This window comes from Benincasa hispida, chromosome 9, assembly GCF_027475165.1.
Source record: "Benincasa hispida cultivar pf3 chromosome 9, pf3_genome.v1.1, whole genome shotgun sequence".
In the NCBI taxonomy this organism is placed as follows: Eukaryota; Viridiplantae; Streptophyta; class Magnoliopsida; order Cucurbitales; family Cucurbitaceae; genus Benincasa; species Benincasa hispida.
This window is the reverse complement of record NC_143486.1, coordinates 31,835,042-31,858,609: the sequence shown is the minus strand read 5'-3', so window position 1 is coordinate 31,858,609 and position 23,568 is coordinate 31,835,042. Positions and strand designations below refer to the sequence as shown.

Below are 23,568 nucleotides of genomic sequence, written 5' to 3'. Positions count from 1 at the left end.
TTAACAAACTCTCGTCCATTGTCATTTCAAAGAATGATGATTTTAGTATTGAATTGAGTTTCGACGGTAGTGTAGAATTGTTGGAACATCGTCATCACTTCAAATTTGTCAGTAAGGAGAAACACCCATGTAAGATGGGTGTGATCGTCAATAAAGGTGACAAACCACCTTTTAACGGATACAGTCGTGACATTAGACGGATCCCAAACATCAATATGTATTAAATGAAAATGTTGGGAAGGTTTATAAGGTTGAGAAGTAAAAGAGGCCCTGGGCTGCTTTACACGAATACAAACATCACAAGATAAAGAAGACATATTCACATTACGTAATAAGTGGGGAAACAAGTATTTCATATAATGAAAGTTTAGATGTTCAAGACGAAAATGCCATAATAAATAGTCAGTTTCAGAAATAGTAAGAGAAGATAACAAGCTAGTCCTAGACACACTCTTAGAAGAAGCATCATTAGAAAGGAAATAGAGTCCCCTATCGTGTTGGACAGTGCCAATCGTCTTCCTCGAGCTTAGGTCTTGAAACAAAACATCATCTGGTTCGAAAAAACCTTTGCAGTTCAAATCTCTGGTTATTTTACTTATCAATAGCAAATTGTAAAGGATCTTTGGCACATGCAAAACATTATGTAAAACCAACCCATAAACTGGAGACAAGTGACCTTTTCCTGCAATGAGGACAAAGGACCCATCTGCAATTCGTATTCTCTCATTTCCAGCGCTTGGATAATAGGAGAGAAATTGGTCAGATGACTCAGTTAAGTGATCAGTTGCTCTCAAGTCAGGAATCCAGGATTCATCCCCCTCAATAAAGAAACTAAAGGACTGAGGAGTACCTAATTGAACAATATTGTCGGTCTCAATCGTATCTGGATCAACATAACTGGTCACATGGGGAGCACCATCAATAGCTTCACTAATGAGGGCTCAATTGGATTTAGGCTTATCATTCGTAGGATGCCGCATGCAATTTGGTGGACGACCGTATAATTTCCAGCATTGGTCTTTTGTGTGCCACGGTTTCTTATACTGCTTACAAATTGGAGGATATTTTCCATTCTACTTATCACTTTCGGATCCAGAAGACTTCACCCCAAACGTAGCAGAGTCCAAGGAAGAAGCAGCTGTACCATTCATAGCGCTTGTTCTATCTTCTTCTAGTCTGACATCTGAGCACACCTCCATAAGGGACGACATCGGTCTTTGTCCTAAAATCCAGCTCTGGACAGGGTCAAATCTCAAGTTCAAGCCAGCCAAGAAATCACAGACACGATCAGCTTCTTCAATCTTCGAATACTGGACTCCGTCAACTGGGCAATTCCAGACAACTTGACCACACAAGTCCATTTCTTGCCACAATAGTGTCAGTTTATTGAAATAGGACGTTATATTTAAGGTCCCTTGCTTGCACTCATGTACTTGTTTCCGCAACATATAAAGTCGTAAAGCATTCTGTCTTTTCGAATATAGTTTCTAGACAGCTTCCCAAATATCCCAAGTTGACGCTGAATAGAGCAGGGGCTTTCCAATTTAAGGTTCCATGTTGTTTATCATAATTGAGCAGAGGAGGGAATCCTCCCCCTTCCATATACGCTTCTGAGGGTCCCAGGGTTCGGTCTAGGTATCTCCCCAGTCAGATACCCAAACTTATGTCATCCCTCGAGGACCATTCTCACCGATTGAAACCAGGAGAAATAGTTTTGGTCGTTAAGTTTTTCTCCAATGGTTATCCCTGCAGAATTTCCCAGAGAACCAGACATAATATTCGTAATAGGTAAAGTAGGGTAAGCAGTTATCGGGATTTCTAAACATAAAAAAGGCCAAAATAAAAATCTGGATGGGAATCGAACGGATGACTTGCCTGGATCTAAAGGCTGCCCTAAGTGCGAAAATCTGTTAATGCAAATTAGCCAGTTGTTGTTGAAACCCAATGGTCCCGCCATAACCCATTGATTCGACTTGAAACGGAGTATGCATGAGATGTTTCTGCCCATAGGCCCCTGAAAAAGACTTTCAACTGGTATGGAAGAAGCGAGAACCAACTGGACAAAGAACTAGACTGGCTGAACCGGTGGTTGGCTTGATGAACCGGGCAGAGACGTGACTGGGTAGGTTGAAGAAGGCAGTGTCGAACCTTGGAAGCCGCTAGAAATTACTGCAAAGATGGCGGCTGATCTTAATGGCGGCGAGGCTTGACTGATCGGCTGATCGGTTACTGAATCCCTGATCTGCAAAGCTTGAACGACCGAGTGAGAAGGGGACTGCCCGATCGGAGGTTGTTCAAGCTGATACTGCTGCACGATCGAAGAGGAGGGGCCGACTGGAATTCCCAACGCTGGTTAGTGCTGCACGAATAAGAAGCCGACTGGCTGGGGCGCGACTGAGGACAAACCTAACTGGGTGGTTGCTTCTACTCCAAACGGCTGCGGCTGAACTTGCATTGGGCCAAGAATAGATCGAATGTAACGATTGACGACAACCCTAATTCCAACATTTTGTGAATTTTTCGTCGGAGTCCCATCTCCTATTAGGGTTGATGATTGAATTTCTTTTATCCCAGCTAAGGTTTCATCACCTCGCTCTGATACTATATTGAAAAATAAAGAGTAGTAGAAAGAAAACCAAATTTACGTGGAAAACCCTAGGTCAGGGAGAAAAAACCACAATAAAGAGTTTTATTAATTTTGATACACACTACACAGTACCCAAGTACAGATATAAATAGCTAGAAGACAGAAACCCTAGACTGTAGACACCAAGTAAAAGATCAAAATGTCCTTAGGGCTAAAACAACATTTTGCAACAAAAGTGATTAAAATATCATATATTATTAATCACATACAAGTTTGTTCATACAAGATTTACAAACTATAGGACCTTACAGGATTTAGGGCATCAACCCCAATAATCTCCCACTTGTCCTAAAGTTAGTGGGTGTACAAGATAATGAAATACAAGTACAGAAAACAATAAACTAGGGCATAACACGCCTAATACTAGATCTCCCACTTGCCCTAGTCTAGTCGTGGTCTGTTCCATAGACCCATACTCTTCAGGTAACCCTCAAACATTGTAGCCGTGAGGGCCATTGTAAACGGATTAGCAACATTGTGCTTCGAAGCTATCTTTGTGACAATCACATCCTCGTTGCACAATCTCTCGAATGAGATGATACTTTCGCTCTATGTGCTTGCCGCGCTTATGACTTCTAGGCTCACGGGAATTAGCCACAACACCACTATTATCACAATAAAGTGTGATGGGCTTTGACATGTCTGGAACAACTTCCAGATCAGTCAGAAATTTCCTGAGTCAAACGACCTTCTTAGCATCTTCACAAGCTGCTACATAACCAGCCTCCATGGTGGAATCCACGATGCACCCCTGTTTGGTGCTTTACCATACTACTGTTCCTCCGTTAAGAGTGAATACTGATCCTAAAGTGGATTTCCTAGAATCCCTATCAGTCTGAAAATCAGAGTCTGTGTATCCTGTAAGGATCAAATCCTTAGAACCATACACAAACATGTAATCCTTCGTTCTCCGTAGATACTTGAGAATGTTCTTAACGGCTGTCCAATAATCATATCCTGGATTAGATTGATATCTATTAACTATCCCCACTGTATAGCAAATGTCAGGTCTAATACATAACATCGCATACATCAAACTACTCATGATAGATGCATAGGGGACCCGTCTCATATCCTCAACCTCTTGAGGTGTCTTAGGACACCGTTCCTTAGACAAAGTAACTCCATGCTTGAAAGGTAAAAGGCCCTTTTTGGAGTTCTGCATCGAATATTTGACAAGCATCTTGTCAATATACGATGCCTGAGACAGTGCTAGCGTTTTGTTCTTTCGATCTCGAAAGATCTGAATATCCAGAACAAATCGAGCCTCTCCCAAATCTTTCATTTAGAATTGGGTCGCTAGCAGTTTTTAACTGTAGTCAGTAAGCCTACATCATTCCCAATGAGTAGGATATCATCTATATACAACACCAGAAAAACTACTGAACTGTTGATGATCATCTTGTAGACATAAGGTTCATCAACATTTTGATCAAAGCCATAAGATTTGATCGCAGTATCACACTTTATGTTCCAAGATTGAGATGCCTGTTTCAATCCCTAAATGGATCGATTAAGCTTGCAAACTTTTTGCTTTTGACCTTGGACAAATCCCTGGGGCTGCACCATATAAATAGTCTCCTCAAGATTGCCATTCAGAAAAACAGTCTTGACATCAATTTGTCATATCTCATAGTCATAATATGAGGCAATTGATAGGAGGATTCAGATAGACTTTCACATGGCAACAGGCGATAAAGTCTCCTCATAGTCGACTCCCTCTACCTGGGTATAACTTTTTGCCACCAGTCTAACCTTGAAGGTTTGCATCTTTCCATCAGCACCCCGTTTCTTTTTGTAAATCCATTTGCAACCTATAGTTTTAACCTCATCAGGTTGATCTACAAGATCCCAAACTGAATTGAAGTACATAGACTCCATTTCGAGACCTATGGCTTTGATTCATTCATCTTTGTCAACATCCTCCATTGCCTTCTTATATGACAATGGATCCTCAACCTTACCATCAGCTATCGTAGCTAAGATTTCACTTAAACCTATCTAACGAATAGGCGGGTTCGCAACCCTCCCACTACGTCAAGGTTCCCTCAACACTTGAGGTGAATTTGACCAACTAGATGAACCTACTTCAATAACTTTTGTTGAGGTAATAGGCTCTTCAACAACTCTTGTTGAATATTCAGTAGTTTCTTTGAAAAGCTCATTCAACACGATTTTGCTTCTAGGTCTGTGCCCCCTTATGTGGTCCTCAAGAAAAGTAGCATTTGTCGATACAAACACTTTATTTTCTTTAGGATCATAAAAATAACCACCTCTCGTTTCCTTGGTAGCCTACAAATAAGCATTACCTTGAACTTGGTTCCAGTTTCTTAGGGTTGGCCTCAAGCACATGTGTTAAGCAGTCCCAAATTCTGAAATAACGTAAACTAGCTTTATGACTGTTCCATAACTCTAGAGATTTTTTTGGCAACGCTCTTAGAGGGAACACAGTTAAGGATATAAGCTGCAATCTCCACTACATAACCTCAAAACGAGTTAGGTAAGGAAACGTAACTCATTATAGACCGAACTATGTCCCACAAGGTTTGATTTCTTCTCTCTGATACACTATTCTACTGAGGTTTACCAGGTGCTGAGAGTTAGGATACCATTCCATGTTTTATCAAATAGTTCTGGAAAGTCGAATCCGAAAACTCCATCTCAATTAGATCAAAGTGTTTTAATCGTTGTATTTAATGCATTTTCAACTTCAGCCTTGAATTCTTTGAACTTTTCAAAAGACTCAGACTTATGTTGTATTAAATAAACGTACCCGTATCTAGAATAATCATCAGTGAAAGTGATGAAATATTCATAATCTCCCTTGGCTCTTACATTCATCGGACCACAAAGGTCTGAATGCACTAGCTCTAGAGGTTTTTTGGCCCTCTGACTTTCCAGTAAAATGTCTTTTAGTCATTTTGCCTTTAATGCATGACTCACACATAGGTAAAGAATTTTCTTCTAACTCGCTTAGAAGTTCATTCTTTACCAATCTCTCAATCCTATTGATGTTAATGTGTCCTAATCTTAGGTGCCAAAGATGGGCATTTTTTTAGGAGAAATTCTAAGTCGCTTATTTTGAGTTGCGAAAGTTTTAAACATCTCTATGTTATGGAGGGCATTTGTTGCTAACGACCTTAGCACATACAAATTACTTTCCAATTGAGAAGAACATATATCAACACCATTCTTAGTAATAAACACTTTATTATAAGAAAAAAAAAAGTTGATAGTTACATTCTAACAAATACTTTACTGACACTAAGTTCCTTTTTAAATCAAGAACAATAAATACATCATTCAAAATGAGAAGTTTGTTCTGTAAAGTTAACTGGAGACCTCCAACTGCCACAGCTGAGACGATGTGCCTGGTTCCAACTCGCATCATCATCTCACCAGCACCAAGTTGTCGCCAGGAACTAATTCCTTGAAATGAAGAACAAACATGGTTAGTGGCCCCAGAGTCAATAATCCAGACAAAATCATCATTCTCCATCAAACAAGTCTCCAAAACAAGAAAATCACATTTATCTTGTTTGGCCTTCTTTTCTAGCAAATATTTGGAGAGTTTCTCTTTCAATATCCGTCCTGGTTGCAATGGAAATATTTTCCGTTGTCAACCCTTACTGGTTGTCTACCCTTGGAGTATCAGCTTGTGGGTTAGCAGGAGCCTTTCCCTTACCACCCTTCTTCAAGAAGGTGCAGACTTAGTTCAAAAGGTCGAACCTTTGTGGAACCTTTTAAATGATGAAACAACATTTGTTTCACCCTTCTTTTCCTTGCTTTTCAACAAGGATTGGAAAGTCTGCAACTCGTTGAGCAAAGTTGTAAGGTTGTGGTCAATCCTTTTCAGAATAGCATTGCTACGGGAGTGCAGGAAGCTTTCTGGTAAAGATTCCAGTATGATGCTAACCTGGCTGGCCTCATCGATGCTCGACCCGCTCATCTCAGCCACGTTGAAGTGGATCATCATGTTGAGAACGTGTTTCCGAATAGATGACCCTTCTTGCATCCATGAGTTGAAGATGTACTTTAGAGCGTCATGTCTGAGTTGTGCGAACGGTTGTCCGAACATCCCCCATAGGGACTCCATAATCTCTCGTGCAGTGACCATGGGTTCACCCTTGTCCATCGCTCATACGCTTCTCGAACATTTCGAGCAACAGGAAGAGCTGGAATGGGAGGACATTCGTAGTTCTCTAGTTCTCCAACTAGCGTAGTTCTCGTCAGTTAGTTTGTCGGCAACAAGTAAGCTTTGAGTCGCGGTAGCTATATCAAAATTACTGAAACAAAACAAACTTAATTAAGTCTACTTGCATTAAACAACTTTTAGAAAACCAAACAAGTTTTAGCAAAATAGTCTAGTGTACCCTAAGTTACATCTATTTTGCAATTATGCTTCAGTGAGGCAGGACAAAAGTCACCATAGGGTGAACAAGTGCTCATTCACTAAAATGAGACATTTTCAACTATTAGACAGAAACAACACCTTGTAACTGAATCTAATAGTACTCATTGTTCGGTCCAAAATTTGTTAACATCCTTAATTTCCAACACCATTCCTTTGTATGTCAAGGTTTCTTGCAATATTCACAAATTGGAGGTGGTTTTCCATTCTGCTTGTCACTATCAAACCTCGATGATTTTGCACTAAACAAAGTAGAATCAATAGCAGAAACAATAGGGTTTTCATAGAATTTGATCTATCTTCTTTTAAACGAACCTCAGAGCATACTTTCATAAGAGAAGGTATTAGTCTTTGTCTTAGAATTCGACTACGCGTTGCATCAAACTTGGAATTCAGACCAGCAAGAAAGTCATAAACGTGATCAAATTCCTCAATTTTTGAATATTGAACTCCACCACATGGACAATCCCAGATAATTTCATGACATAATCCATCTCCTGCCAGATTAAAGATAGTTTATTAAAATAAGAAGTAACATCCATTGTTCTCTATTTGCACTCATGAACCTATTTACGCAAAATGTACAAATGAGACGCATTCTGCCTCTTAGAGTACAATTTCTGTACTGCATCCCAGATATCCCGAGTAGTTGCAACATACAGTAAGAGTTTTCCTATTTGTGATTCCATACTGTTAACTAACTAAGATCGAATCAAGGAGTCTTCCCCTTTCCAAATGTGCTTTTAGTATCTCATCAGTTAGATACCCAAACTTGTGACTCCCCTCGAGGGCCATCTTAATGGATTGAGACCAAGAGAAATAATTCTAGTCATTCAGCTTCTCCCTTGTAATGAAACCTGCAGAGTTTCCCATAGGTCCAGACAAAATATGTATTGTAGGTAAAGTAGGAAAGGCGATTATTGGATTCTCTGAATACATCGGTAGATCGGAAGATAAATCCGAATTGACTAGATTCAATTGGACGTTTGTGGTAGCTCTAAGGGCTGCCCCAAGTGCAGCAATCTGTTGTTGAAGGTGAGCTAATTGTTGTCGGACCACAATTAGACATAGACCCATTGAACCCAAAGCACCATGGGGCTGGCGCATGTTGAGGGAGGCTCGGACGTGGCTGCACGTGACTAGTCGGCTGGTTGCTGTCCACCATGGTAGGATGATGACTCACCCGTTTCAAATGTGAATTTCCCGCTGTTTATTTTGGTGTTACTCGAGTGGCCAAAGCTAGGGATGTTGTCAGTGGGGAAGGTACAAGGAGGCGGCAGAATCGGCGTTGGGCTGAGGTGAAGCAACTGGAGATAGTAGTTGATGGCAGCTTGAATGGCAGCAGAGGTAACGGCAGCGGCGACGACATGGGCGACATCGGTGACAACACTGGTGGTAGCACTCATTTTGGTAGTGATGGCGTCACCGACTGCGATCGTTGGTGATGATTGTTGAAGCAATGGTTGATTTCCGTCAACAATGGCTAGGGTTTCGTCACCACGCTCTGATACCATATTAAAATATGAAAGAAGAAAACACAAGATTTTTACGTGGAGAACCCTAGTTCAGGGAGAAAACACCACGATAGAAAGACACTTTTTATAGAAGAAATAACAGAGATATAAATGGGCTCTAGGAAACCCTAATACAAAAAAGAAAAAATTAGGACAATGTAAAAAGATTAAAATGCCCTTAGAACTAAACACATAACAGTCCTTTATTGTTAACACATTTACCCAAAGCAAATAAACTTATGAGTTTCATAATGCTGCATAAAAGCTTAAAAACTTTTCCCCTCAAAGACTTTGATGAAACCTTACTAAGGTTGAAGAGATCAAATAAAAGCCTCTAGCAAAACCAAATTAGATCTAAACTCAAAGCGTGGAGATTAAATTGAAACTCTTAAAACTATAGGGAACCAAATTGATATCATATCCATTTCTTTTTTAACTAAAAATCACAAATCAAGACATGGATCGTCACAACACGTCATATTTGTAAACTCTAGTTCGAGGACATGATTAAAATATACAGTTTTAGAAATATATATATTTTTTATGCAAGGATATTCAAGTTGAATGAGTTTATGCATTCATATGCTTAAAAACTTAGTTTGATGTATTATGCTCTTAAAGTTTATTATTTTTGCCAAACATGTGTATATTTAGTACAGTTAATAAGTGTTTGAAGCATGTTTAACAAATGTTGAACCTTCTTTGACTTTGTACAACCAGTATCTAACACATATATTGTCCTATCAAGTGTCTAATACATGTCCAACAACTATCAGAATGCCTAAGTGTCTAACACGTGTTAAACACAGACACAAACACACTAGCCAAACTAGAGTGTTTGTGCTTCTTAGCTCTTGAAATCCAACATTTTAAAGCTAATTTAATCATCAGTGCTATAACATGTTGCTACCTCTCTCTACCAGCTATTGCATGCGTTATCTCAAGAATATCCCAACGAGTCGTGTCTATGAGGATATGAGAGAAAGCAAATACAACATTAGTTTATGAATGGACGGTGTGTGCTGCCCTCCAAAATAGATGGAAGAAGGAATTTTAGGAATGCTCTTCAGTTGACGGCCTTGAGAAAGAAAATTTAATGAATATTCTCAAATGTTTGTGAATATTCTCAAATGTCTTGTCGACTTTTCTGATCGTGTACAGTTCATTGCTTTTCAATTTCTTTTGTAAAATTCTTTCTATGAAAATTGCATTCTCCTCTTACATATTTTCTCGTGGCCATTACATTATATTTTCCTCAAATAATTTCCCTCAAAATGATGACGCTTGGAGGTCTTTGCAGTACTGAGTTGATTATGATTGTCAGTGGTTATTATAATTTGCGGGTTATAATAAAATGTAGATTATAATAATTTGTATTTGAAGTGCTTACTATTTTAGTTTAAGTTATAATAGTTCGTGTTTAAAGTATAAACTATTTTAGTCTAGGTAAGAGATAATAAATACTGTAATAAAGAGAAATTTGAAATAGTAATACTGTAGTTAGATTGTAGGTTGTAATAATTGATAATACCAACTATTATTATTGGAGCCACAAACACAAGTTATATGCCATTGCATGGAGTCTTACTAATTGAATATGAGTCTTACTAATTGAATATAAGGAAAAGGATATTTGAACTAAAAACCATTAAGGTTCCCTCAAGGGAATGTTTTCCTTAGAAAACAAATAGAGGGTATGGTTGCTTTGCTCACTTTCCCAAATATGTATTTAAGACATTTGAAAGTGATTTTGAAATTGCTAAAACTAGTTTTATTAAGTTCAAAATCATTTTCAAATACATGCCTTTAATCTTAAAAAAAATCAATTTAATATTTGATTTTATACTTTTAAATGTGATATACTTCATACAATTAAAATTGATTTTGAATCCTATTCACAAAAAAAAAAAAAAAAAAAAATGATTTTGAAGGCAACGTAATATTAAAACTCAATAATTTCTAAATCACTTCTAAACATGTATCCATTCGAAAGGAATAGTTGTATGATCTTTAAAACTCTTTTAATTTAGTGGAAGCAAAAGCTGATAGCACACTGGAGGTTTAGGTTTTGGATAAAGAGTTATTTACCTTAGATTTCAGAGTTATTTCTATGGATGAAGCAGGAAACAAGTCAAAAAGGAGAACACAAGTAGCTATAAGTGCCAACTACGATGCAATTATAAGTGAACGGGTCAAATTATAATATAGAAATGGTTAGAGACTGAGTATCATTCTCTGAAGATTGGGTTGTTAATTCTCTTAGTAAGTGTGAACTTTAATTTTATTTAGGGAACAACTGCAAGCAATGGTGTTCGGAAAAAAAATAAAGGAAGCAACGAGAATAACAGAGAAATTCAAACACAGAAGAATTCTAGTGTACGACTTCGTTTAATGGAATGGACTTACTTGATCAACCCTTAGTTAATTTAACATTACTTTCAAAGGTCTACAAGTCTAATGTCTTGAGATTCTCTCTCGAGCTCAAACTTTTCTCACCGAGTAACATAAATCTCTTTGCAAGTAACTAACCTATGTGGAATTAAGATTTTTTGTTATTAACCTTTATTGTTCGTCTATCACTGATCTTATGCATACTTGAACAACAATTTAGCAATGTCCCAAGCTTCAATTCTTTGCGAAGTTGTCTCATCCAACCAAAAAGCTAGATATTGAAAGGTAAACTTCGATCGTTTTTAGCTGTAGTGTTCATCGTCCTCCTCGTCCAAAACATTCCCCCCTTAAACCTAACCAATTTGAACATTAAGTAGGCATCGTTAATACTGTCATTGGGAATCACTACAAGAATTTGGACATTTTTCGACAACGGAAACCGTCAGCAAAAGTTTCAAACCCCGTCGACAAAACTTATCCTGACGGTAAAATTATCGTCAGTAGAATCGTTGGCAGAACATCGTTGGAGAAACATTTCCTAACCCAAAAAAGCCTTATCGTAGAGAAAAAAAAGATATTTTGACGGATCAAGGATGTGAGCTTTTTGCTGACCCTAATGAAACGGTTGGGATTAGTCATTTCTCCCGACGGTGATAATAAATCACAACCGTCGGAAGAAGTCAACCTATGCCGATGGTTAACTAAGCTTGTCGGGAGATGCATCTCCAACATAAATCTCGAGATACCTACAAAATACAAATTTAAATAAGTTTAATATTCAATATACCATATACCAATCTAAAAATGAATATAAAACTTAAAACTCAACTAAGAACATCAATGAATTGAAACAAACCAACTCAAATTTACATATTTCAATCTCAAACTCAATATAAAACTTAAAACCCAACTTAAACTTAATCATAATTATACATTTACCCCTATACCAACTTTAAATTCAATATAAGAATATTAACAAATAGAACCCACTTTAGCTTCAAACCAACCCGTATTTACATATTTTAAACTCAAATTCAATATATAAATAACAATCTTAACATTAGTATATAACCCACTTATTTCAACCACAAGCTCAATATATCATATACCCATCTCAAAATTATTCTCAATCTCAATCACTTAAAACTCAAATGAGAACACTAAGAGTTGAAACAAACCAACTCTTATCTACATATGTCAATCTTAAACCCAATATAGAACTTAAAACCCAACTTAAACATAAACATAATTGTACGTTTACCCCTTTACCAATTTTAAACTTAGCATAAGAATATGAACAAATTCAAATGAAGTTTATTCAATCTCTCTCCCCTCTCCCCCACTTATTTCAACCACAAACTTAATATAGCATATACTCATCTCAAAATTATTCTCCATCTCAATATAGAACTTAAAATTCAACTGAAAACCCCACTAATTTTAACCACAAACTCAACTTCAAACTCAACTTCAGAACATAAACTATATTTTACATAACTATACATTTATATTGTTACTATAACTGCAGGATAACAATATACACAGTCTTCTAATTAGTTTACAATGAAAGTTAAAGAGCTCATACCTAGTTCGATTTATCTTTCATGAGCTATAAGATTAAAGCTTTCATATCATCCATCTCAGTTTGTCTTCTTTCTTGCAGTTCGTTCAATCTAGTTAACTACCTTTAAGGATTCTATCTCTTGTTGTTGCTCCTCTATAACTTTCAAGGAGAATGCATTGGACAATGATTTATTTTTTTATTTTTTATTTTTTACACTTTGGTGTCCTACCAAGGCTCACTCCTGTGCCCAACACTTGCTCGCATATTTTTTCTTCCCATATTGGTTCAAACCCTTCCAGGGTGGAGGCTTCTCTCAGCTCGACCATTTGACTCTACATCAATGATTATGACTAATAATTGTATGACAATTGTATATAAATAAAGTTACATTGCGGAATAAAAACTTACATATGCATCATTAACGGCGTGATTAACAAACAAGTTGCCACTCTTAGAATGCGTATGCTTAAATAAGACTACTAGTTTCATTGTTTGATCATCGGGTCCTTTCTGTAAAACAATTCACATAGAAGATATCAATAATAATTTCTTAGAAGTAAATTATAGAAATACTTTTATTTCTACCGTAGATTCTCGTATGCGTATGAAAGTCTAAGAACCAACGGTGTGAGTGAATGATGCTTGGTTTTTTGCAGTGGAAATATGGATGATATGCGTTGATGAAATTACGTTGTGCACTCAAGTTTCCTCAGTGGAATCCAAGTGTAAATTTCTCTGAGTTTCCTGCTAAGTCCAGGATCGAACATAGGGACTTGTGAAAACAGATTGCATTGGTAATTTTTATGAAAGCCTTTGCAGTAACCATATCAATAAATAAGTCATTGGATTTGTTGTTTACGTTGATGAAAAATAAATAAATGCGGCGGATTTGAGAAAATGCAGTTGTGTGATAGATGCAATGAGTATGTGATGAACGGGTTAAGAAGATCTTTAGCTAGTATTACTTGGGAGTGCGTCAGATTATGCGATCATGTTACAACCATGCACAACAAGTCATTTTCCAATGCAAATGCGATGCTCCTAAATCTAGGACACATGTGTTGAATGCAAAATGCCCATAGAGCTCATCCCTAAGTCTCTACTCTTGTTCTATGCGATGATGCAAAATGCATAAGGGCAAAGTGACCGCATTCAATCATATCCTACCTCTAGCTGCACGCGATGCATTGATAATAAATAGAGCTCATTCCTAAGCTCCTATCTCTTGTTTATGCGTTTTAATCTGGCTCTTTCGAGTCTAGATTCTAACCTGACCTTCCCAAGTCTAGATCCTGTCCTTAGACTACCCTCCTGAGTATTTCTAATGGACGAATGAAGCATACATAAACAAGATAATCGCAAAGATGAAGATTTCCTAGTTGTGCAAGCTAAATGCTTCTCAACCCATTCAACTGATTTAGCTACCCATGCATGAATAACAGAGAGTGAACAAGTATAGAGAAGGAAATTCCTTTTTTTATAAATGAGTTGAGTAAAAAATTACAATGGAAGTTAAAGGTAGAGAGCTTGGTAGCAATTCCTTGCTGACCGAGGCTTTTACACTGAATCTCTATTCTATTCTAAAGAGGTTCCTGCTTCCGCAGGCGTCGGCCCTCTCTCTGTCCTTGAAGCTCCTGGCGCTCTCCTAAGCTTACCGGAATGATCTGCCGGTACAACTTCCTCCCTCGCGTCCGCCTTAAAATGACAGAAAACTAAGAATAACAGCATGCGAACTGAAGTATGAAATCTCTAATTGTTTAACTCGTGAACCCCTTCTCTAAAGAATGCCCTTGTATTTATAGAGGATCCATAGTGCAAGGCAGTTTCTCTCTCTTGGTTGTACAGATGGAACAACTTTAATTCCTGACTGATACGCCGAATAATTGTCACCGATAAAGCTAAATGTACTTTGTGACCGTTATCGACTGTCAACTTAATTTAGATTCGACTGTCATTAGCTTTCTGTCGCATCGCGTTTAATTGGCCTTTCACCCAAATGCGCCCACCATGTTGCGCTAACCAAGTTGCGGCGATCCTTCTCGGGCAAATGTTTGCGAGCACGATCAACACAAAGCCTTGCGGTGAATTTGTGCTCGACCAATGATTTCCTATAATCGCAATTCTTACATTGCGTTAATGCATATTCTGCACAAAAATACAAAAATAAACTGTTCTAATGCGTTGAACGCATGCGACCGCAATATTATGAAAACGATGCTTAATGGACGCAAGTTAACATATTTCATCAACGTAATCCAACATTGTTTAAGAACTTAGCACTATGATAACGTGCATTTCTGCCCGTTATCACTAAGCAACTGAGCTCCCTCGCAATGTTGGGAGTAACAGGAAGGAACAATGCTTAGCAATCTCCTTGTTAAGCGACAACATGACTGTGGAAGTAGGGGAAAAGCAAATTGCGACCAACTTGAATGCGGCAACAACCGAAGACCCGTTGACCTATAGTTTGGAGAAGCCCGAGAAAATAGACCCTGAAGCTGCGTCCACCCTTAAGCCTCTAGATCTTGGAATAGAAGAAGTCTAACCACCAGCAACTCCGCAAAAACTGAAAGAGGAACAAAATGAGGAAGGAAAGATCGTAATAGTGGCTGCAGCATAAAATGCTATGATCCCACCTAAAATGTGCGACCCAGGAATCTTCATGATCCCATGCTCTATCGGAGGGACCTTCAGTGGCCAAGCACTATGCGATCTTGGGGCAAGTATAAACATAAACCTGTTATCAGTCTTCAAACAATTGAATGCCGGCACACTTACGCCCATAAAGGAAACTCTCCTGCTCGCGAACAGACCTTGAATACAATCTAAAGGAGAGTTGAAAAATGCCACAATTTCAATCGATAAATTCATCCTGCTGGCAGACTTACTCATTTTGGATTATAAAGTAGACAAAGATGCGGCCATCATATTGGGACAACCATTCCTTTCAACCAGTCGCGGTTAAATTGATGTGCGCAAGGGGAAAATTGTAATGAGCATTCATGGGGAGAAACTTCGGATTAAGGCAGTAAAGATTCCAAAAGACAAGGAAAAGAGAGAAAAGCCACCATAGACGTGAACAAACCAGCCTGGAATAAGTGATCCCTGAGTATTATATGATTCAACCTCATCAGGGACACATGTTTTTGGAAGCATCAACTCTTCAATTCTTTACCACTACTCGGAATTTTCACTATATCTCTTCAATCTTTATCTATCCTTATTTTATCTCTAAAAAAAAAATTGTTGTTTTGCTTTCAATCATTTGACCCTCTCTTTGTTTGTTTACAACCCTTAAGGCACAGGATTGCAGAGATATTACATGAAGACGTAAATTATCTCACTCCATCACCACAATCCACAGAAAATAGATCGCCCGCATTGTGTATTGACGCATCTATCCTTGCAGCGATCTATCTTCTGTGGATTGCAGTGATGGAGTGAGATAATTTGCGTCTTCATGTAACATCTTCGCAATCTTGTGCCTTAAGTGTTGTAAACAAACAAAGAGAGGGTCAAATGATTTAAAGCAAAACAACAATTTTTTTTTCAACTGATCACAATATAATGAACGTAATTCTCCGAGACCGCTACCCCCAAACTTAGAGGTTGGCAACGTTCTCACCGCAAAGCTAAAAACAGAATTACAAGAATGCGATAATAAATTTTTGAACAAAAGTTTGCGCAAAATAAAACTTAAGACTTTAAAAATTTTAAGAAGCTAATAAAAGTAAAGAGTGCCTTTCGTTGGTTAGTTAGTTAGAAAAGGCGGTGAACGATACGTACCATCATAGAAACATCGTAAAACAACGCAATCGAGAAAAAGAGAATTTCAAAAGGATAAGGCATACAAGATAACAAGAAAAGACCTTAGGCGGAACAACGCATGTGCTCATGCGTTGGAATCCACGTGATTGAAGCCATGCGTTGAAGGGTGAAGGGAATTCTTCCATTGAACTACAAACCGAGGAGACTTATTGTTGCACCTACAAGAGAAAATGTACCACAACCAAGGAAGCAGCCATATATCCAAAATAACAATGAAAATGAAATAAATAACCTATACTAAGAAAGAAAAGAAAAGATAAAGTAGAAGACGTCCCTGGAAAAATTGGAGTGTTGTCATCGCAAGGAGTCTTCCATGCAGAAGATGGTTCTCAACTGCTTGGGTCAAGTTGCCTTGACCATTGGAACTTTCGACAATTGTTGGGCGCATGCGGCCATTATGTGCTTAGAATTACCTTCAGTTCTTTTGCGACTGATTGTCCCTCTACCTTGGGGTCAACATTGGCTTTCAGCGCATCGCCTACACTTCAATATTGTTTGCAACCTGGTTGCACAAGCTGTAATACTTCTAAGATAAAAAGTTTGCTCGTAGAGACACAAAACTTAACAAACATTTAGTTGCCAAATCCCCGGCAACCAAAAACTTGATGCCGGAAAATTAGAAGTCAATTTTACTCGACAACCAAAATCTTGTGGATGCGGTATGTGATGCATGTTCCTAAGATATGCGTTGATAGTCATGCGTCAATGGTCATGCGTTCGACTAATATTACGTTAACGAATGTATGCGATGACCATGCGTTCTGCCACAAGTTTTCTTGCGCTCATGCCAAGTATAATGCGAACGCAAATTTCTCGGGTAATCCGAGGTCGAACACAGGAACTTGTAGCTATATGTATGCGGTGATGTGCATGCGGTGGTATAAATAATAGAATGGAGGGGATGTTGCTAAGTTAATCCTACTCCTACTTCTATCTAACAGACAACACAATGAGAATATGCATGAAAGGTAGAGATACGACAAACCTTGACATGAAATAAATGTGTGGGAAAATAGATAAAATGCGGAGATGTTTTCATTGCAACCCTTAAGAGTGACCGCAAGGGCAATCCTAGTCAACGCAAGCTAATGCGATCATGCTACACTCATGCACGGCAAATCATTTTTCAATGGAAATGCGGCACTTCTAAGTCTAGGATGCATGTGTTGAATGAAAAAGTGACCATTGAGCTTATTTCTAAGTCTCTACTCTTTTCCTATGCGATGATGCAAAATGCACACAACACTGCGGTGACCGCACACAATCGTATCCTATCTCTAGGATGCATATGATAGGTTAATAGCAAACAAGGCTTATTCCTAAGCTCCTATCTCTCGTATTATGTGTTCTAATCTGACTCTCCCGAGCCTAGATTCGGACCTAACCTTCCCAAGCCTATATCCTGTCCTTAGACTACCTTCCCGAGTATCCCTAATGGACGAATGAAGCATACATAATACAAGACAATCACATGAACTTAGTTGACGCAAGATTGTTACTATCCCTAGTGAACAATGCATACATTGCTTAATGCGTCCAACCAGTTACCCTCCCCGGTAGTTGATTGTTGCTGACTTCACAGACAAGCAATGCATTAGCCTATAGATAGACGTTACAGCAGCTTCACACTAAGAAAATAAGATTACTCACACACTCGCGCAATGCACACCTCTCGGTGGGTTGCTACATGCTTCATATCCCTAATCCACATGACTAAGTATGCAACACCCAAGGAATCTCATTAAGTGTTGCAATGAAAGTAAAGATGTTAAGCAAAGAAGGTGGAGATGGAGTCGAAGGAACAGAGAAATGTATTGAAAAAAAATTGTATTAATTTCTTAATTCCAAAATTTCATTCAATACAATATGAGAAAAGAAAGGAAAAGGAAATGACCGGCTGGAAGCAAAGATTTGTTCCCAGCGGATGTGCATCAAGGCTACCGGTGGTACCATGGATGGGTGGAGGAGCTGACTCTCTCAAGATCTAGCTCCGGTCGTCACTCGGAATGGATGAAGAAGGTGAAGAACTCTCAGCCATCTTCTCATGCATTTGTTTGGACCGCAAGGATCAACCCTAGGCGAACCTCAGGCGAAAACCATGGATTCAACCTTGGGCGAAAACCCTGGATTACTTGAATTTTTTCTTATCGGCTTCTATTTATAGAGCTTGGGTCACTGATAACATTAATTGGACTGCTTCGAGTCTAACGTTCAGTGCATTAGTTCTTTCTGAACCTCTGCCACTAAAAGCGTGGTAGGTGAAATGTCAGCATCAACTTTAGATTTTCTCGAGGTAGATGCATTGATGCATTCATTCCACCTACCTTGCGTTGATCCCATTAGAATGCATTGTTGTATAGCCGCAATCATTCAATGGCCGCATTCGCTTAATACCGCAACTCTACATGATGACCACAATCGCTTGATGAGCGCAACTCCCATGTGATGGACGTATACAGCTAATTACCGCAACATCCTTGCGTTGATCGATGTGTTTGCCTTTACGATGGAGTGTTTCTCCGCATGCGGTCGTCTATGTGGTGGTCCGATTTCTGCGTTTGCGTTCATTTCTTGCGTTAGCTACAAAAATAGAATATTGAACGCATAATAACGCAAAATAACGGGTTAGCTGAGATTCAACATGCTAATCGATGCAAACTTATTTTCTCGTGAATTCCTCATCATGATTGCCGCATATTCTGCCTAATAACCTTCATAATTCTAAGTAAAAGGCCTACGATGACATGTATTTCTGCATGTCATCAGTGAACTTTAGAGCTAACCGATTCTTTTGATTAGTCTCTACCACTTTCTAAGAAAATGAGAAATTAAGAGGAAATGAGTAATTGAAATGTAAGTAGACTAAAATAAACACAAAATTCACTAAAATAAACACAAAATTCTTACTTTCCATTCGATGGATTCAAACTTGGTGCATAAAAAGTGCCAATCTTCAATGGCAATTTTAAGTCGATTAGGTGGGAGTGCTCGTGCCTCTTCAGAACTTGCATATTTTTTATAGTGTTTTTGTATCTCCCCCTATACTCTTTAAACGGAAATTTCATCTGTTCATCAATGAAATCATTGACCAGTTGATTGGACCAGTCAAACACAAAATGGTTTTGAATTAAAAAGAAAAAAAAAACTTACTAGTATCCATGCAGACACATATATAATTTGTAAAATATCAAATAACCATCTTACCATTAGTCAACTTTTAACTAGCTTTCTAGTTTCTATTGGTACTTCTCTCCATGTTCCATAACGAACAGAAAAGGATACCCAAACATTGGTACCAATGATATTGCAAAACTTTGTTGCATGATTACAAATTAGTTTCTCCTATATAGGGTCGATCTCGATAAGACTTCTCCCAAATGCTTGGACATATTTATCCAAATCAACATTTCAAGAGTATCCAAGTCCTATCCTATTAGTCGTACAACTTATCTCTAAAGAAATTATACGTCGTTAGTTTAATTAAACATTAGTTTAAAGACAATTATACATTAGTTTAAAGACAATTATACATCTTTTATACAAATAAAATGTGTATGTAAAATTACCTGAATTATCTTCCATGGAGGATGATGTGCCGATATGCTCGGACTCTAAATACTCCATTAATGCCTCCTTCTTAGTATGACCTACCATTGTTCCCGTGCAAACAAAAATATATATGTTATACAACAATACGTAAGTTGTGAAATAAAAAAGAAGATACATATTTACATGATTATTCTGTATCATTAAGATGTTCATCAAGACTTAAACTCCTATTAGAAGATGATTGTACATCCTCTTTCTCGTCATTTATGAAGTCATCACCAACTCGCTGGATTATCTGTTCTTCTATAACTATAGGATTAACATCAACTTTACATAAACTGATATCGTCCATTTATTCATCGACTGTACAAGGAATACTATTCACAACTTCTAATAACTCAGGTTGGTCATTCCCACGTTCTTCTACTTCTGGCATGTCCCACATAAGCTTGTTTTGGACTACTTGCCCAAGAACGTTACATATACCATACTGCTATAGAAGACATGAATACCAATTAGACTATGGGACGCGTACACCCGAAATTGGTGAGCCACTTACTGCCCTTTAAGTCAAGAGCTAGTAGTACTATCAGCATCAGCAAAGGATATCATAATTATGGAAAATACGTTTTTCTTGCTTGCCACATACCCAGAATACGAACTAAGCTAGAACATGTGAACTAAGCCCACTTTCCAGTTATTACCATATTTGGGATCGTTAAGGTAAAACACTTGTTTAGCTTGACTGACAAATACAAAAGGCTCGTTAACAAACCAATGATGAGCTGTATTAATTGATATATACCCCAAATCCATGTGTACTCTATTAGTCATTTAGGATCTGTGTCGAATTAAGTACACTTAAACATAATTACAAATTTTCTCTTGGCATATAGAAGTCTAATACTTCACTAGTAACACCATAGAAATTATGGAGATCTCCTCCACCTTCACTTTCTGTAGGCACCATGATCTCACTATTTTGTGTACTGTGACAATTATCATGCTCAATACTATGATAGCGTACTCCATTAATAATATATCCACTATATGAGCGCACTTCTGAAGTTGGCCCCATTGCTAGTGAATATATATTATCAGACATATCTCCATTTTCACGCAATGAAAGAACCTGTTAATTTAGTATAACACATTAGATTTTAAAAACTAATGTCACTCACATTAATTCAATGAAATTGTTACTTATCTTTTAATATCATACTTACATGAGATTTGAACCAATCGAGAAAGCTTCGTTGGTGCCTTCCATATAAATCATCTTGACTTTAACCTTCATGTCGAATTAGTCTCAAATATTACCTATAAGAAAGAGACGTGTCTCAATTTTCTATTTCACACCTTGTATGAAAATCATCAATTACAATAGAATGTTCAAAACATACTTTCTATAAGATTTAATTTCCATGCAATTGTTTAACATGTACCAATGTGCATTGCATTTCTCTTCTTTCGATAATGTCCTATTTCTCTTCTTTTGATAATGTCCTTACTCTTGGTACTCTTAATGGTCGCTTATTTTGTCTAAACATTGAAATTTCACCACATATTTCATTCTTTGGAAGTCTATCATAATTTCTTTCATCTCTATTGAACATCGTCTCAATTTCAGTTATGTACACAGAACAAATACCAACAATTCATTCATTATATACGTTTCTACAATAGAACCCTCAAGACGTGCTTTTTTTTCTACGTATTGTTTCAATGTCCGTAAACTTATTTCGATAGGGTACATCTAACTATAACTAACTGGACCTGCAACTTTTGTTTCATAGGGTAAATGGACAAAGGTGCACCATTACATCAAAAAATGCCCGTGGGAATATTTTTTCTAACTTACAAAGTATGATTATAATGTCTCTTTGTAATCGATCTAAATCCCCTATAGATACTGTTTTTGCACATAGATCATAGAAAAATTTGTATAACTCAACGACAACAGTGGGCACATCTTTTTTTCTCAAACACCAATTGGAAGAAGTCTCTAAAGCAAAACATGAGAGTTGTGAGTTTTTAGCCCCCATAGGTTTCCATCTTTCTTACTCACACATCTTGATATATTTGATACAAACCCATCAGAAAAATTAACTGATTTCATCTACTCAGAATGCACCCTTATCACTAGTAGTCAATGTGTATGCAGCGTGTGGCTTTACAACTTTATCCCCTACCTTTTACAGGTGTAGTTATTTTCATATATTTAGATATTCTAATTCAAAACGGGCATTAGTTGTATCCTTATTCTTTCTCTCAATATTTAACAATGTGCCACCAAATCATCACAAATATTATTTTCGATATGCGTTATATCCAACTTATGTCTGAATAAAAGTTTCGACCAATATAGAAGTTGGAAAAATATACCTTTTTTATTCTAATTTAAATTTCGTTTCTGATTTTTATCACGTTTTGCTGGATGTTTGCTAAGCATGGAAAATTTTAACAAGTTCACCTCTCGTAAGATATCTTCTCCATTCATGAAAACTGGAAGAAGTCTACGTTCCACTTTTCCGTCATATTGTTTGATCTTACGCCAACTACAATTATCTGGAAGATAACGTCGATGCCCCATAAAACATTGATTTCTTCTTAGCCTTAATGATGATGTGTCCTCTTTACAAATAGGACATGCTTGGAAACCTTTGGTACTCTATCCAGATAGGTCACCATACGTAGGAAAGTCATTAATAATCCACAATAAGCTCGCACGTAGTTGAAAGTATTCGTTGCTAACACAATCATAAGTGTGCACACCATAATTCCATAACTTCTTTAACTCTTCAATCAATAGTTGTCAGTAAATATTTATTTATTTTCCAGGAGATTTCGGCCTGGGTATAAGAAGGGAGACAATGAAATTTGTCTCTTTCATGCATTTCCAAGGTGGCAAATTGTAAGGAATGATCACCACTGGCCACATACTATACGAAGTATTCATATTCCCGAATAGATTGAAGCCATCTGAAGCTAGTCCTAAATGAACATTTCATGGGTCTAAAGCAAACTGAGGAAGCTCATGATCAAAATGCTTCCACCCTTCAACATCAGCTAGATGTCGTAACACTCCATTAATTGCAACACGATTATCTTTATGCCACATCATTTTAGGTGCAATATGTTTAGATGAAAACTTCGCTTCAATCTTGGTATTAAAGGAAAATGTCGTAAAATTTTATATAGAATCTTTTTACTTTTTCCATCTTCAACTTTGTATCGAGACTCACCACATACTAAGCACTGTCACCAATCGACAAATTATTTCCAATATAGGATGGAATCGTATTAGCAAGCATGAATAAACTCATAACCTAGTCCTAAGTCACGTAAGTTTCTTTTAGCTTCATAAAATGAACTAGGTATAGATGCTCCAACAAGAAATGCTTCTTTTAACAATTCAAGTAACAAATCAAATGACTTGTTCATCCAACTGCTAAGAACCTTAATATGCATCAACTTCACAAAGAACAACAATGAAAAGAATTTTGTACAACTGATTGCATGCTTCATTTATTAAGTCTTCAAATAAGCTTGAATTGTTATCTCTTTCTTGGGCATTGGTGTGCATCTCATTCTCGTTATCTTCTTCATTTACATCGGCAATTGGACACTGTAGATCATTTATAATATTCAAAATTTCATTTCT

General features: G+C 37.5%; 1 long non-coding RNA gene across 1 annotated transcript in view; it reads left to right on the top strand.

Annotated features, from left to right (window-relative positions):
• The window catches only part of LOC150033741 (uncharacterized), a 32,788-nt gene extending 9,545 nt beyond the window's left edge, over positions 1-23,243 (top strand). The window contains exon 2 of the long non-coding RNA XR_016532523.1: positions 22,746-23,243. This is a non-coding gene — a long non-coding RNA (uncharacterized LOC150033741). The remainder of the gene's footprint in view (positions 1-22,745) is intronic.
• The last annotated feature ends 325 nt before the right edge of the window (positions 23,244-23,568 follow it).